Source organism: Eumetopias jubatus, unplaced genomic scaffold, assembly GCF_037043125.1.
Source record: "Eumetopias jubatus isolate StellerSeaLion01/CBP00866 unplaced genomic scaffold, mEumJub1_p1.0 scaffold_7, whole genome shotgun sequence".
Lineage (NCBI taxonomy): Eukaryota > Metazoa > Chordata > Mammalia > Carnivora > Otariidae > Eumetopias > Eumetopias jubatus.
The window spans coordinates 4,691,742-4,706,556 of NW_028274813.1; the positions used below are offsets into that span (position 1 = coordinate 4,691,742).

The 14,815-nt window shown below is 56.8% G+C and overlaps 1 long non-coding RNA gene across 2 annotated transcripts; it reads right to left on the reverse strand.

The window, feature by feature from the left end:
• Positions 1–7,995: 7,995 nt before the first annotated feature.
• On the reverse strand, positions 7,996–11,740 carry LOC114204887 (uncharacterized). Of its 2 annotated transcripts, XR_003608260.2 has the most exons (4): positions 11,595–11,740; positions 10,154–10,500; positions 9,726–10,060; positions 7,996–8,375 (listed from the first exon to the last, which is right to left on the reverse strand). It is a non-coding gene; the product is annotated as an uncharacterized LOC114204887 (long non-coding RNA). The 2 variants fall into 2 exon arrangements; XR_003608258.2 differs by having other exon boundaries at positions 9,726–10,500.
• Between the last annotated feature and the right edge of the window lie 3,075 nt (positions 11,741–14,815).

Sequence of the window (14,815 nt, forward strand, 5' to 3'; positions counted from 1 at the left end):
GCTTGCCAGGGATGTGACTTCATCTGTGATCTTGTTTCTCGTCAGTTCTCATGCAGAAGTATTTCCCTCTGTTTATATAAATGTAACAGAGACACAGTATCCACGGCTACCAAATAGCAGAGGCAGCGCGGGCACCGTGGTCGCAGCTGGTCAGGGACGCTTCTCACTCGGGTCGCCCCAGGGGGAGAGCCACACTGCCCCGGAAGGGCACTGTCCTGGCATCATCTTGTTGAACAGTGTCTTCCTGTTTCAGATGGATTCCTTTCCATCGTTTTTTCTTTTTTCTTTTTTTAAGGTTTTATTTATTTATTTAAGAGAGAGAGAGAGCATGAGCAGGGGGAGAGGCAGAGGGAGAAGCAGACTCCCTGCCGAGCAGGGAGCCCGATGAGGGAACTCGATCCCGGGACTCCGGGATCGTGACCTGAGCTGAAGGCAGACGCTTCACCCACTGAGCCACCCAGGTGCCCCTCAGATCGTTTTTTTTTTTTAAAGACTTTTTATTTATTTGACAGAGAGAGACCCAGCGAGAGAGGGAACACAAGCAGGGGGAGTGGGAGAGGGAGAAGCAGGCTTCCCGCCGAGCAGGGAGCCCGATGCGGGGCTCGATCCCAGGACCCTGGGACCATGACCCGAGCCGAAGGCAGACGCTTAACGACTGAGCCACTCAGGCGCCCTCCAATCGTTTTTCAAAAGTAGAATCTCTCTGTCTAAGATGATAAAAATCTTTTAAGGGGAAACCAAGGAGGGCTGCTTTGGTAGGGGGCGCTACCAGTCATGCGAATTTATTTTAGAAAATTTAGAGAGACAAGTACGAAGAGAAACACACAAATCACCAATGACCTCGTGGATATTAATATACGCCTGACCCCCATGTGAGTGTGTGTGTGCACAGCCACGTTTGTGGAGAGGAGACGTTTTGAGCTTCATTGGCCAGCATTTCATATGCAGTGATATGTCCCAAGGCTTCACTGGTTCTGGAAGGTGAGGCCGTCAGGGCGCCCGGCTTGCTGGCTGCCGGGGCCCTGCCGGGGGGCTGCCCACAGGTGGATCCTGTCCTCCCCCGCTTCGGACTCTGAGCCCTTGGCCCCCCAGCCCTCCAGCCTCAGTTCCTCTCGGTTTGGGAGGGGTAGTGCAAACTCTAGCCACGGGAGCCTCCATCGCCTGGGAAGCTGGAGATCAGCTCAGCAGCCGGGCCGCCGCATGTCTCCACCGCCCCCTCATCACCTTCACGGGCCCACAAGGCGGGCACTCACCTCTGTGCTCCCACTGCTCAGGCCAGAAACCTCGGAGGCATGCTGACCACTCTCCTCCTCTCACACCCCACATCCAAGCTATCAGCAAGTCACGTGGGTTTGCTTTTCAAAATGTGTTCAGAATCCAGTGCTGTCTTCCCGTTTCCAAGCTACCACCGACGTGAGCCCCCAGCCACACACATCTGCATCCAAGCGATGACCTCTTGCCGGCCCCCCTGCTTCTCCCCTGCCGGGCAACAAAGCAGGGCCCTGTGTGGTCTGGCTCTTCCCTATAACCTGACAGCCCTTCTCTCCTGCCTCTTTCCCCTCCCGCCACACTGGTTCCTTACTGTAGCTCAGGCAGCAGGAAGGCTCCTACCCCCGGGCCTTGGCACAGGCTCCTCCCTCTGCTGAGTGTCCTTCGCCAGATCCCCAGCTCTCTCCTTCACCTACTCCCCGGGTCCTTCTCAAATGCACTTTCTCAGTGATTCACCACCTTCCACGCTTTATTTCACCCTTTCCTGCCAACAAAGCCTCATAGCTCCTCAGATGCTCACAGCCATCCCACCAGTAAGCAGGCCAGGGGTTTGTTCCTACTTCCTAGGAAGGAGGAAGGGATCGGATTCGGCTGGGCATCCACCAGGCACCACATCCATGGCTCCTTTGGTCCCCATGTTGTGTAAGAGGGAAGAGATTCACATCCCTTCTTCCATTGTCTGTTCTCCCGGGACCCTGGGGAATTCTGAAGGCCAGGGGAGCCCCACCCTGGCAAGCAACATTTCCAAGCCTCCTCCCCGCCCCCCAGGGTAGGTGTCAGAGACGGTGTAGGCACCTGAGTGGCAGCAGCTGACAGAAAGCTGGGGTCCCCGCCAGGCCCCTTTAAACAGACTCGACCCACCGTGTGAGTTTGCCCTGCGGTGAGGAAAGCCCTGCCGTGGGCACGGGCCCAGACTCCTGAAATCCTTCCAGACCAACCACGTCATCACGGTGGCCCTCGGCATCTCGTGTCCACTTCTGGGTCTTCGGCCCTGGGGTCGGGGCCCGTGCCTGCGTGGGTTGAATCCGCTGGGCTGGATCAGGACTGAGGCTGCCTCCACCGGCCCTCTAGCTCTCACACACCTGGGCTCCGGGTAAGACGTCAGCTCAGCACCCGTGCTCCCTTTGTCCCTTTGAACTGTGGGGGTGGCATCCGAGACGGTCACCAAAGGGGGCGCCCCGTGGGGCAGACAGGGGCCGCAGTGTTGGCATCGGCTCTCCAGGGGAATTCGGTGCCCACCTCGACCCTCAGCACCTCTCCCTGGGGGAGTCTGGCTCTGGAAAACCTCCAGGATCTTTCTTCTCTGGAAGACCCATGCAGATGCCTCCCTCCATGTCAACCCAACACCAGCCCCCGCCCCCTGTGGCCTTGGTGATGGTGGGCCCCAGCGCCACCTCCAGGGGACACTTACTGTGCACTCGTACCTTGTGCCAGGCGTCCTGTGGGGGCTTCACCCGCATCGCTGACCCCATTGCCTGACAGAAGGTCCCACGTGTCCAGGGACAGAAAGGCTGAGAGGGGGTAAGGGCCTCGCTCTAGGGCACACAGGCCAGTCCGTGGGGGAGCCGGGACGGAAACCCACAGCTATGGGGCACTTAGTCCGTCATCAGCCTCCTCCCCCTTACGGTCACCCTGGAGTCGGGTGGCGGTGGGGCGGGGAGACAGCCGAGCCTCACCGAGCACCTGTCCAAGAAGTCATATTCACCCGGGGTCTTCAGGAGCTGCTGCCCACCCCTCCCCAACCTCACAGCCTGCCCCTGCACCCTGGCCTCTTTGTGCCGCAACGACACCAGTAGAAATGAAGCCCAAAATGAGCCAACGGGATGCCAAGCCCAGGCACGGAGCTGGTAAGGGCAAGGGATGGGCTGGGAATGGAAGCCGCTGATGGGGCCGAGCTCCCTCTGAGCCCAGATTCCTCCTCTGCAGGGCGGGGCGGTGGGGGGGGCAGCTTGCAGCCTTCCTCCCCGAAGGGTTCTGAGAAATTGTGTAGACGATCGGACTCCACCTTTGGGGGTGACCCATGATTGTCAGAGACCAGCTCCCTTATGTGGGGGCCACTGAAGTCCCGCTCAGTCTACATGGGCCCAATCAGACAGACAGACGACCTTTATCAATCCCTCCCACACACCTGGTCCCGCCACTGACCACCACCAAGAAAGGGGCCTACAGATGGACGGGCCTGACTGCGGGCCTTGTTCCAGAGCGACGGTGCGCGGCTTCTGACGGCCGCCCGTCTGGCCCCAGACAGCAGCCCTCCTTGTTCAGGGCCTTGGCGGGCCTTGGGGGCCGTGTTGATCTTGGAGGACTTGCAGGCACTCACAGGGCCCCAAGTGAGGTGCTCCACGGCTGCCTGATGGAAATTATTTTATGGTCCATGTAGGTGTTGGGCAACTCCCATCCTGCAAATATTTCCAGGCTAAAAATACCATGGTCACGCTCCACAGCCGAGAACTTTGGGGCCCAGGGTAACAGTACAAATCTCAAGCCACACACTCAGCCAGGCAAGAAGGAGGACTTTGTTTTCCTACAATTTGACTCTACTAAGGATCCATCCTGTTGGTGGCAAAAGCCAACCCTCAGTTCCGCGTCCCCCAGCCACACCCGATCCCCGAGGCTGGGGACTTGGTGATAACTTAGAGACTCTCCGTATCCATGTGCTGCCCACCTGCCCCCCACTCTCCTTCCACCTCTGCATCTGAACCTCAAAAGCCTCTTGTGAAATTCAAAAGTCAAGAATTTACTTCTAAACAGTACGGCAGCTCCCCTGAGAGTTAAATTGGAGGCCTGTGCACTGTTGGTGGGAATGTGAAATGCTGCTTCTGCTATGGGAAAAAGCACGGCAGCTCCTCTGAGAGTTAAACATAGGAATGCCCTATGTCCCAGCAATTCCGCTTCTGGGGGTACACCCCAAGGAGTTGGAAGGAGGGACTTAAGATAGACACGGCACACCCTGTTATCGGGGCTTTATTCACAGTAGCCCGGAGGCAGAGGCAGCCCGAACGGCCATCTGTGGTTCAATGGGACAGCACGGGGTCTGTTCGCACCACCGAATATTCTTCAGCCTTACAAAGGAAGGAGATGTTGCCACCTGCTATGACAGGGGCAGACCTCGAGGACGTTACACCGAGGGAAGCAAGCCAGTCCCAGGACAAAGCCTGCCTGATTCCACTTGGATGGGGTCCCTGGGGTGGTCAGGTCCACAGAGACAGAAGTAAAAGGGGGTGGGGGGGTGTCGGAGGATGGGCACTTTTGTACGGGTCTGGAACTTCTGTTTGGGACGACGACAGAGTTCTGGAAATGGATGCTGGGGATGGCCACCCACACAGTGAATGCGCTTCATGCCACTGAATAGAGCTCTTTTTAAGCTCTTCTTTATGTTATGTATATTTGACTACGATAAAAAAAAAAAATCACCCCCCCAAAATTTACCTCTTTCCTCCCTCTTTCGGGCTGTGTTGTGTGTTTCCTATGTCGGAACTGTGGAGGCAGAAGTCCCTGGGATAGCGGTGTTCAACCCAAGCGATTCTGTCCCCTCAGGGGGGACATTCAGCAGGGTCTGGAGACATTTTTGGTTGCCACAAAGGGAAGTGGGGAAGTACACTATATGCTACTGGCATCCAGGGGATAAAGGCCACTGCGATGCCCAGCCCAGTCCCCATGACCAAGAATGATCCAGTCTCAAAGGTCAACAGAACCAAGATTGAGAAGCCTTATTCGGGGGCGGGGGCGGGGGGGGGGAGATCACGGAGAGTTAAAAACAAAACATTAAAGGCTTTAAAAACATCTTGATTGTCTCCTCCTCTGTGCTCTGCTAAAGAAACAAAGTATTTTCTAAGGGGAAAAAAAAACCCATAATCTTATTCTTGTACTAGTGAAAGTCAGTGGCCTCTCACGGGGGCAGGGGGCATGCTGTGTTCCTGTGGGGGCTTCTGGTGACCCTCGCCCAGTACGCTGTGATCTCCGTGGATCAGTGCCTGCCCACTCTGATCCTTACTACGGCCCCCTCCCCAAAACCCACCTGCACAGGGCCTGGCCCACCCCCAGCGATCAGCAGTACCGATGGCCTAAATTGGACCCCCAGTGTCGGCCTCGTCGCCCACGGGGGGAGGTCAGTGAGGGACACTGGATCCCAAGTTCAGGGAGCACAGCCCAAAGGCCATCAAAGCCACGGATGAGAGAAACGGGAATTAGCAGTCACCAAAGAACACTCTTTCCCCACCTTCCTCCTTCCCATGGTAAACACCGCTGTGAGCCCAGGTTGTTTCTCACAACAGCAATCTGTGTAAAGCTCTTTGTGAGGACTTCGTTGACCCACATCACCAGGAGGTCTGGGAGAAGATGTCAGGATGTCACACACGGCTGGATCCAGGAGCAGGGCGGGTGTCAATGGGGCGCTCCCTCTGCCTAACCGCCTTTCCTTGCTGCTCAACCCTGCCCACCCTGGGGCCCTGGCCTTGTTCCTTCCTGAAGCACATGGCCACCTCTGGGTGTCCTGGAAGATGGGGCAGCCCCCTCCCGCTTACGTTGTCTGCATAGCTCGTGATTGTCCAGGGCATCAACGATCCCCCGTCTCCCTCAGTGCGGAGCAAGTCCCAGCCGGACTCTGATGGGTCTCCTGGGCCACATCCTTACCCCTGCAGGCGAGGTGGGCCACCCTGATGGGTACCGAGAGCGCCCCAAAGGAAAAGACAGTGACAAACAAAACCAGACCATCTCCCCAACCCCGGGGCCAGATCCCGCCAGCCCAGCAGAGACAGGGGTCAGCCTGAGGGGTTGTGCCCCAAACAGCACTGTGACTCTATGCCATTGTCTGGCCAGTGACCTGCTCCAAGACACAGCCTAGCCCTCACTTTGCTGGTACCTCACACTGCCTCTGACCCCTCTCCCCTTTGGCTGCTGGGAAGCTTAGCCCCTGCCCTGTGGCCTGCCGCAGGGGTCTACGCTGGTCCTCACGTTGGCCTCTAGGTGCTGGCTCCCTTCCCTCTGCCCTGACTCCCCAGGTCCCAGCCTCCTTCTTCTTTTTTTTATTTTTTTTTTTCCCAGCCTCCTTCCAAGTTAACTTGATGTTTGGGTGTCACTCCATAAGCCATTTTGAGGCCATTCTGGAACGGAGATGGGGAAGAATTAAACAAGGCGGTCAACAGTGTCACTGGTGTGCTAGCTGGATTTCATCTCAGTTCGTAGGTGAGGTCAGTGAGGGACACTGGATCTCAGTGAGGACAACTGAGGAAAGCCTGTTGTCCCGGAGTTTCAGGGCAGACAGCCTGGAAAGGGCTTTGGCAGGTGTCTAGACGGAAGGCAATGCCCTCGGGGCTGAGGGGCTCTGCCGGGGCCCGGTCTGGTGCAACACTCAGACCTTTGACCCATGAGCCATCAAAGCCATCTTGGGACCTGAGCAAATATTGGAAGAACGAGCAAACAGACGGGTAAGACTTCAAACCAGCACAGAACCTTGTCGCCGGTCTCTCTCTGAGTCCCTCCTGCTGTTCCAGCCCCACCTTCGCCCACCTCCACCTTGGCAGCATGGTCAAGAGCCCCCACTCGGGACTTTGGCAAAAATCCCCATCCGTGTAACCCTGGGGGCAAGAGCATTCATTTCCCACGGCTGCCTTAACAAATCGCCGCCAACTTGGTGCCTGAAAACAACAGAAATGTATTCTTCAACGTTGCTGGAGGCCAGAAGTCAAAAATCAAAGTGTCCGCAGGGCCGTGCTCCTTCCGAAGGCCGCTGGGGAGGATCCTTCCTGCCTCTTCCAGCTTCTTCTGGTGGTTTCCGGCGTCCTCGGCCTGGGGCTGCACGCCTCCCTCTCTGCTTCCCTCCCCACCTGACCTCCGTCCCCCTGTCCATCCTACATGGGTCGCTCCTGAGGACACCCGGCATAGACCGAATATATAAAGGGACAGTGGCCAGACCACATACCGAAACAGAACTCTGGGCCACAGCCTGCCGCAACCTGCCCGGGAGCTCCACGCCTTGTCTCCAGCCACGGGCCCAGGAAGCCAGGCTGCGGTGCGTCGGATTTCCAGGAGCCCAGCAGGCCACCCCTGGTGACCCTCCAGGAAGCTGAATGATGACTTCTCTGGCAGTCAGTTCTGAGCGGTCAGGACACGATCGGGAACGCACAGCTGCCCTAATGTGTGTCCCCCTCCGATTTAGAACCAACCAGAGAAAGCCACACGTGCCCCCTAATAATCACACAGGATGCCCCACTCCCGGTGAGCCCCCTCCAGCTTTCCCGGCCATGGCTCCGTCAGGGTGCACCTGTGAGGGCTGCCAGAGAAAGCAGCCTTGCCTGACGCCCCGTTCGAGCAAGTTCTGAAAAAACAGCCTCTGCTTTTCTCACTGGGTTGGTGCCACTGGATTCCGGGCCCCACCGAAGAATCCAGGATGATCAGGATCCTTACCTTAGTGACATCTGCAAAGACCCCTTTTCCCCCATAAGGTCACAGTCACAGATTTGGGGGGTTAGGACGTGGACACACCTTTTGGGGGGCCCACCATTCACCCCACGACAGCAGGGAACCTAGTCATGCTCTGCGTCTGCTTCTGTGGTGATGAGCGGACCATCACAGCAAGACCTGACCCCACTGGGCTGCCGTGGCAGTTTCATGGATGTGTCCTTGGGAAGGCCTTAGACCTGGTGAGGGATCAAGTGCTCAGTGAGGGTCCGGCATTATTGCAGAGTGGGGAGATGGCCCCCCTGCAGTGAAGATACAAAAGGCAGATTAGGGGGGCACAGAGGCTTCTTTTCAGTGGTGGAAATGCTCTAAAATTAGATTGTGGTGATGGTCGTACAAATCTGCAAATTTACTAAGCACTATTGAATTACACACTTAAAATGGGTGATTATTACATATATAAATTCTGCCTCAATAAAGCTGTTAGAAGAACAAAGCAGGCCATCAGGGGCAGAAAAGGCCCTCTGCGTGATCCTAGTTTCTCTGAACTTCTGCAGCCCAGGGGAAGAGAGGCAGCCTTGGCTGCTGGCAGGAGGGTGCGTAGGACCCGGCCCATCCCTTCCGGAACGTCGCTCATGCCGAGACACATGGGGAGGAAGGTCGTGAAAATGTGCCCTTCTGAGGGCCTGAGTCAGCTCACTTGGCCTCTGAAAAACAAGTTTGTCGTTTTGGGATCCCCTAAAGCCCCTTTTTCTTCCCAGCTGCCCCCAACCCACCTCTGCCACTGAGCTGCTGTGTGACCTTGGGCAAGCTGCATAATCTATGCCTATTTTTCCCCAAGTAGGGAATATTAATAATAGGGGAGAATCATTAAAAGCCCATCTGCCCGGAGCTCAAGGAGCCCGATTTACCATGTCACGCCCAGGTCTTGCCTGCTACCTTTGCCAGGCCATTCTACCAACGGGCAGCACCTGCTACACTTGCTCGGGGGACGGCCCTCCACCTCCTGGCAGGTGTCCCTTCCCCAGAACTAACTGTGGACTTCCTGGCTTCCAGCTGGGCTGGGCACTGGGGCTTGGCACGGCCCCGAGCCCCGGGGTGCATGGGTGGGATGGCCATGCTTCCTGCCCTGCTCCTGTCTGAGGGTCAAGCCTTCGCCCCGTAGGTGAGACACGCACATGACACCGGGGCACTGACAAGAAGGGATTTGGAGATTCTATGAACATCCCTGGTTTACCTTTTTAAAAGTTCTCCAAATCTTAAATGGTGCTTCAACTGGGGAAAAGGGTCGTGGATTAAAAACAGGGAATGTGGAGAGAAAGAATGGAAGCAGGGAAGATATGTAGCGTATGTTGAGAAGACTCACTCACGTGGCCATGAACTCCTCTCCCCAGTGACCCCAAGGCCATAACTGTGCAGCTGCGGGCAGGTAGGGCAAGTCTGGGGGGGTGTCTCAGTTTTCTCATCTGTGAGTTGGGACGATAAGTAGCCCCTTAAACTAGTCCATGCACACGAATGCCCACAGCAGCCAAAAAGAGATGGAAAGAACACAGGTGCCCACCGACAGATGACTGGATAAACAAAATGTGGTCCATCCACACAATGAAATACGGCTCAGTCGTGAAAAGGACCGAACCGTGGCCCGAGCCGCACAATGGATGGAACTTGAAAACACGCTGAGCAAAAGAACCATGCACCAAAGACCGCAGGCTGCATGGTTCCAATTGTGTGAAGCGTCCAGAAGAGGCAAAGCCAGAGACAGCAAGCAGCCTGGTGGTTGTCAGGGGCTGGGGGAGGGGAACAGGGACCCTCTGCTTCCTGCGTGGGGGGGTCTCCTCTGGTAGCGATAAAAATGTTTTGGAAATAGGTTCGAGGTGATCCTGTGCAACATTATGAATATGCTGAGTGCAACTGAAAAAGGGTTCCTTCTATGTTATGTGAATTTCACTTCAATTAAAAAAAATAAAAATAGTCCCTCCCCAATGGGATGCCCGTGGAACTCGATGAGCCCGGTCCCCATGGCGCCCAGAAGGCGCTGGCTCGGTGCTGGCTCTTACCGGAGCTGTTTCTCCCTGGCACAAACACAAGCCCGTAGTTAGCAGCGGCCACCCGACAGTGGAGGGTGTTCTTGGATTTCCGGTTTAAAAGGTGGATTTCATCCTTGCCACGTGAGCCCGGTCCTTGGTAAAACCTGGGTGGTTTCTCCAACCAGAAACTGCAAGAAAGCAGCCCCCCGCAGCGACATTTGCAAGCGGGTCATGCACGTCGGTCGGCAAGGGGCAGCACCGGAGGGTTTTGCTAGGAACAGAGAAAGCGCCGGGCTCCTCGGCGCAGCAGGCAAGCACAATCACACAGCGGCTCAAAGACCGCTGCCTTCAAGGTGATTCCATCTCTGGGGAAGCAGGTGGGAACTTGCTCAGAAATGTGTCACTAACAGGTGGCCGAGAAACACAGTCCCTCCGTTAATTCCACTAACTCAACTCACCAGTCCAGGCGTGACTTGGCTCAGGTTCTTTATGTCGGGCCAAAGGGATGCTGGTGATCTGGGCCCTTCTTCTTGGTCTCTGGGTGTTGGGTTTATGGCTATGTTTATATGAAGACATGTCGATGCGGCAGATACTCGGTGGTAAACTAACAGGGCTGGGGTTTTCAGCAATGTAAGTTTTTTAAGGGAGTGTAGAAGGTATTGAGATGTCCAAAGATGGGACGCTCATCATGGCCCTGCTGCCCCGAATCCATCAAGAGCTACATTGCAGCCTTTGTCGGGAAGGGTGGGCAGGTGACTGGTTTTGTCAACAGTCAGAGTTTAAGATTCTCATCTTATAGAAAAATCTGGAAAGAAATGGGAAGCCGCATTCGGAGCTGCTCTGCTCTCCAGATATAACCTGGGGGGGTTCGGGGGGCGGGGGAAGGAGGCTTCGCAGGGGCAGGAGGGACCCCCTGGCTTTCTAACTCAGGGTCAAGTTTTTATTTTTATTCAGAGAGAAGGTGAGGGACACGCTACAGAACAAAGGACAAAAATGCGGATAACACAGGCACTTTTCATCTGAGCGGTCACGGTCACGAGTGGCTCACACAGCCGGCTGACGTGGAAGCCAGCCTTTCAAAGCTGCGTACTTGCTCCACAATTTAAGAGGGATCCCCGCCACACGCAATTTTTGTGCATTTGATTTAGAAAAGTTTGGGGGACAGAGGAGGGGAGGTGTGAGTGGGGACACAATCTCAGCCTCCGGGCCAGCATTTAAAAAAATCAAGTCTCAGAACAAATACGTGCTCAGAGTTTTGCTGATCACCTCCTGGCCCATGTGCCGGGGATGGCGGGCAGAGCCTCCGTCCCAGCCGCGGCCCTACCGCGCTGAGGCTGACAACAGTTGGGTTATTTAATCCCCACTTCATTCTGCAGAGGCTTTAGGAAGGCTTAGGAAGTGACACCAGAGCAACCACATAAATTAGAAGAGGAGGGAAAACAAAGTGGGAGGCGGGTGAGTCTGGGCCTCGGGGTGTCTGTGCTGCGCCGCAGCCCCCCCCCCCCCAGGCGGTTTAGCCCTGAGTCTCCCAGACAGAGCAGAGGAGACGTGAGGGTTTTCCTGCAGGCAGCTCAGCCTGCCCCCCCCCACCCTGCCTCCTCCTTGTTGTGGGGGCCACAGGCGCAGCTCCCACCACCTGCTTCTTCTGCAGCTGCTTCTAGACATCTTCCTCCCAGCTGGGGGGGCGGGCGGCATCCACATTGGGGAGGACAGGGCCGGCCTCAACTGTCCTCAAAGCCCCCATGCTTAGGTGTTCGGTTAGTGTTTGATAAATGCACGAGCGCAGGGAACTAAGAAAATTCACTTCTCATCATCGGGCCAAGGGTGAAGCTGGGAAGAAGAGAGCCACCCACCCCCACCCCAGCACCACTGGCCCAGGGCTCGGCTCTGGTCACTCACCCCCTCTTCAGAGGCCTGTGGGGACGATTTCAGCGTGTCTGCTCACTTGTCCACACCAAAGACGTCTGCGGGCCACTTTCCCCCAGAGTCTGAACCCGGGCTCTGGCACGCACGAGCAGTGCGACCGTCCCAGGATACTAACCCTCTCTGTGTCTCCATTTCCCCATCTGTGCAATGGTGATAAGAGGACTCGGGATATCCTCGCAAACGGGCCCGGGTGGGCGCCCCGCATGCAGGAAAGCGTGAGCTCGGGGTTGATTAGCGTTATTATTATTACAACTTGGAGCTAGCCCCATGGGGGGGAGGGGAGCAGAGAGGAATGGGGGCTCGCTCCGGGAGCTCCGGGAGCTCCGAGAGCCGGCCCCAGTTCTCACCCTGCGTCCCAGGCCCTCGGCTGTCAGCCAGGTGCCTGCTCCTGGCCTCGTCTCCCATATGAGCCCTAGATGTGCTCGGTCACAGCACCAGCCGAGTCCGGGGTGGGAGGCAGGCACGACTGTGGGGTTACCGTGATTGCTGTTGCCCTCTGGGGCCCACGTGCTCTGGTCACCGGGAGCCCCCCACCACCGCCCAGCCCCGGGCGCCGAGCAAGCATTTCCTCCGGGCAACGCCCCCTTCATGGGACAGGGCAGTGTGGCCACCGTCAGCGTGGGTGCTGAGGAAGCCTGCTGCCCTGGCCCTACCCTCCATCACAGACGTCTAGAGTGGGGTGTAGACAGCGCAGCGGGGTGTAAAAGCAGAGAGGCTGAGGGTGGAGGTGGTCTCCGGAGAAGCCTCCAGAAGGGGTGGAGGAGCAGGCTGGAGAGACAGGGAGGAGGGGGTGAGGCAGGGAGCAGCAGAGGGGCGCCTCCCATGGGGCCTGGCCCCGTGCTCGGCTGGCAGCATGTGCTGGGTAAATGTTTGTTAAGTGGATCGAACGGAATTGTATCAACAGAGAGCACAGGGCACGCAGCCTGGAAGCTTTCAGGTTTGCTGCGCCTGCCTTGAGTCTGCATTGTACTTCTGCTCACCTTAATGGGGTGCATCGGGTGCATAAATGGCCCCTCATTACTCCAGCAGCCCCCACCCTCATGGACCCCACAAGCTCAGTGCCCAGCCTCGTGGTGGGGTTTGCAGGCTGGCCTGAGATTCTAGGGGAGGGGGCGGAGGGAAGCAGGAACAGGGCGGTGGGTGGGGAGGCACCGAGGGTCCCCAGATTTCCATCAGGGCCATGGGGTGGGGTGGATGCTGAAGAAGCAGGTTGGGGGGTGTGGGAGAGAGAAAGAGGTTTTAGTGGTGAGATGAGGTTTCCCAGGAACAACCAAGGGGTGCACAGGTGGTTGGAAAGGGAAGAGTTGAATGGAAGGTTCCAGAAGGGAAGCTTGGGGCAGGGGCTGACGTGGCCAGCGTATAGAGTGGGAAGTTGACTGAGCCAGAGTCCACACCATCCATTGCAAGGGGCAGATGCATCGGGTAAGGAGGAGTCAGACGGGGCCAGCATCTGGCTTGCCAGACGGGAGAGGATTTGTCCCCCAGTAGTAAAGCCATGACCAGAAGTTTCCAAAGGGGGCTGAGCACTTGACTCTGTAATGAGAGCCTGAAGGAGGGGGTGGGGGCAGCCTTCTGGAAGGAGAGACAAGTTTCACTCATCTGTTCACTGACTGCACACTTCCTGAGCACCCATTATGTTCCAGGTGAGGTCCAGGGCACTCAGCAGTGACCACACAGTATGCCCCCCTCTGGCTCTGTGGCTCATGCATTCTGCTGGTCAGACCAACGGACGGCAAACAAGATGCGTGCGTCAAACAGGTAGTGGAAAGTGCCAGGGGAAAGGGACACTTTCAGACAAGGTGACAAGGGAAATCTTCCTGCCAAGTACAGACCCATAGACCACCTGTGGGAAGAGCTCTACATGGGAGGCTAGCAAGTGCAAAGGCCCTGGGGCAGGAATGTGGCTGCAGTGGAGTGAGGGAAGTAGAGAGTAATAGGAGGCCAGGCCAGGGAGGCACGGGGACTTCAGAGGGCTTCATAGGGTCTTAGGTGACCCAGGAGCCTTTGGCAGGGTTCGGGCAGAGGATAGGCTTATATGTGAATAGGATTCCTCCAGCTAGTAGGTTGAGATTAGGGGGAGGGGCATGGGTGGAAGCAGGTAGGGTTTCCACAGTCATCCAGGTACCATGGGCACAGCTTGGGCCAGCCCAGCCCAGCACCCATGAAGGCCCAGAGACACGGCTGGAGTCTGGCTGCTCTTGGACGGCAGGTCCCACGGGCCCCCAGATGGCGCTGGATATGGGGTTGAGGTGAAGAGAGGAATCCCAGAGGGCTCCCTGTCTCTGGCCTGAGCTGCTGGAAGAACCTGAAACAGGTCTAGCCGTGCTCAGACAGGGTGGGTTTAGGATACCCATTAAATACCCCAGAGGACATGGAGAAAGGGCATCTGGATAATGGGGTCTGGGGCTCAGTGGGGAGGTCCCGGCTACAGATATAAATTCAAGACTTGTCCGCTAGTGAGCGGGATTTATGGCCCCGTGCAAGATGAGATCACCAAGAGTGAGCCCAGACGCCTGTCCCCGCATCTCCCCACTCAACTGTGGCTCCTGGTGCGCGAGACCATTTCTTGGTTGCTCTGCACCCTTGGCCCAGCCCGGCGCCTGGCAGGGGCCAAGCGGGCCCCCGACCCTGGCCGGCGTGACGAGTGACTCACTCCAGAGACAAACACATGGGAAAGTAATTGGGCCCGAGCCGGCCGCAGAATGTCAAGGCTAGACTTCTTGCCTCTCTCCTTCCATGGGACCCAGTCTTTATTAGCTTCACCGACACTGAGGAAGAGGTCCCTGGGAGAAGCATGATTATAGAGTTCAAGGAATTGATTGCTTCTTCTGGTGGAGTTGTCTAAGTTAATGAATTTTAAGCAGATCTATTTTTGAAAGGATGCATTTGACTCCATCCCTATGGCGACCATACTTCCCCAAACCCAGGGCCGGCGACACTGTCTGCCGCGCACGGGGCTGATGGATGGCCAAGGGCCGTAGCGGAGTATTTGCAGTCGGGGCTGTCTTGCCCCGTCCCTCATTTATTCCTCCGGCGTGCCGGGCAGGATATTAAGAACTCACAGGCTTCTGTTATCTCCAAGCTTGTCCGCACTTGTAATGGGTTGACTTCGGTAAACCTATTTGGGAGAGCGTTATCTCTGGCTTCTGTTTCGGCGGAGGGGAGGCGGGGGCGCCAGGAAAGTAATACACTAG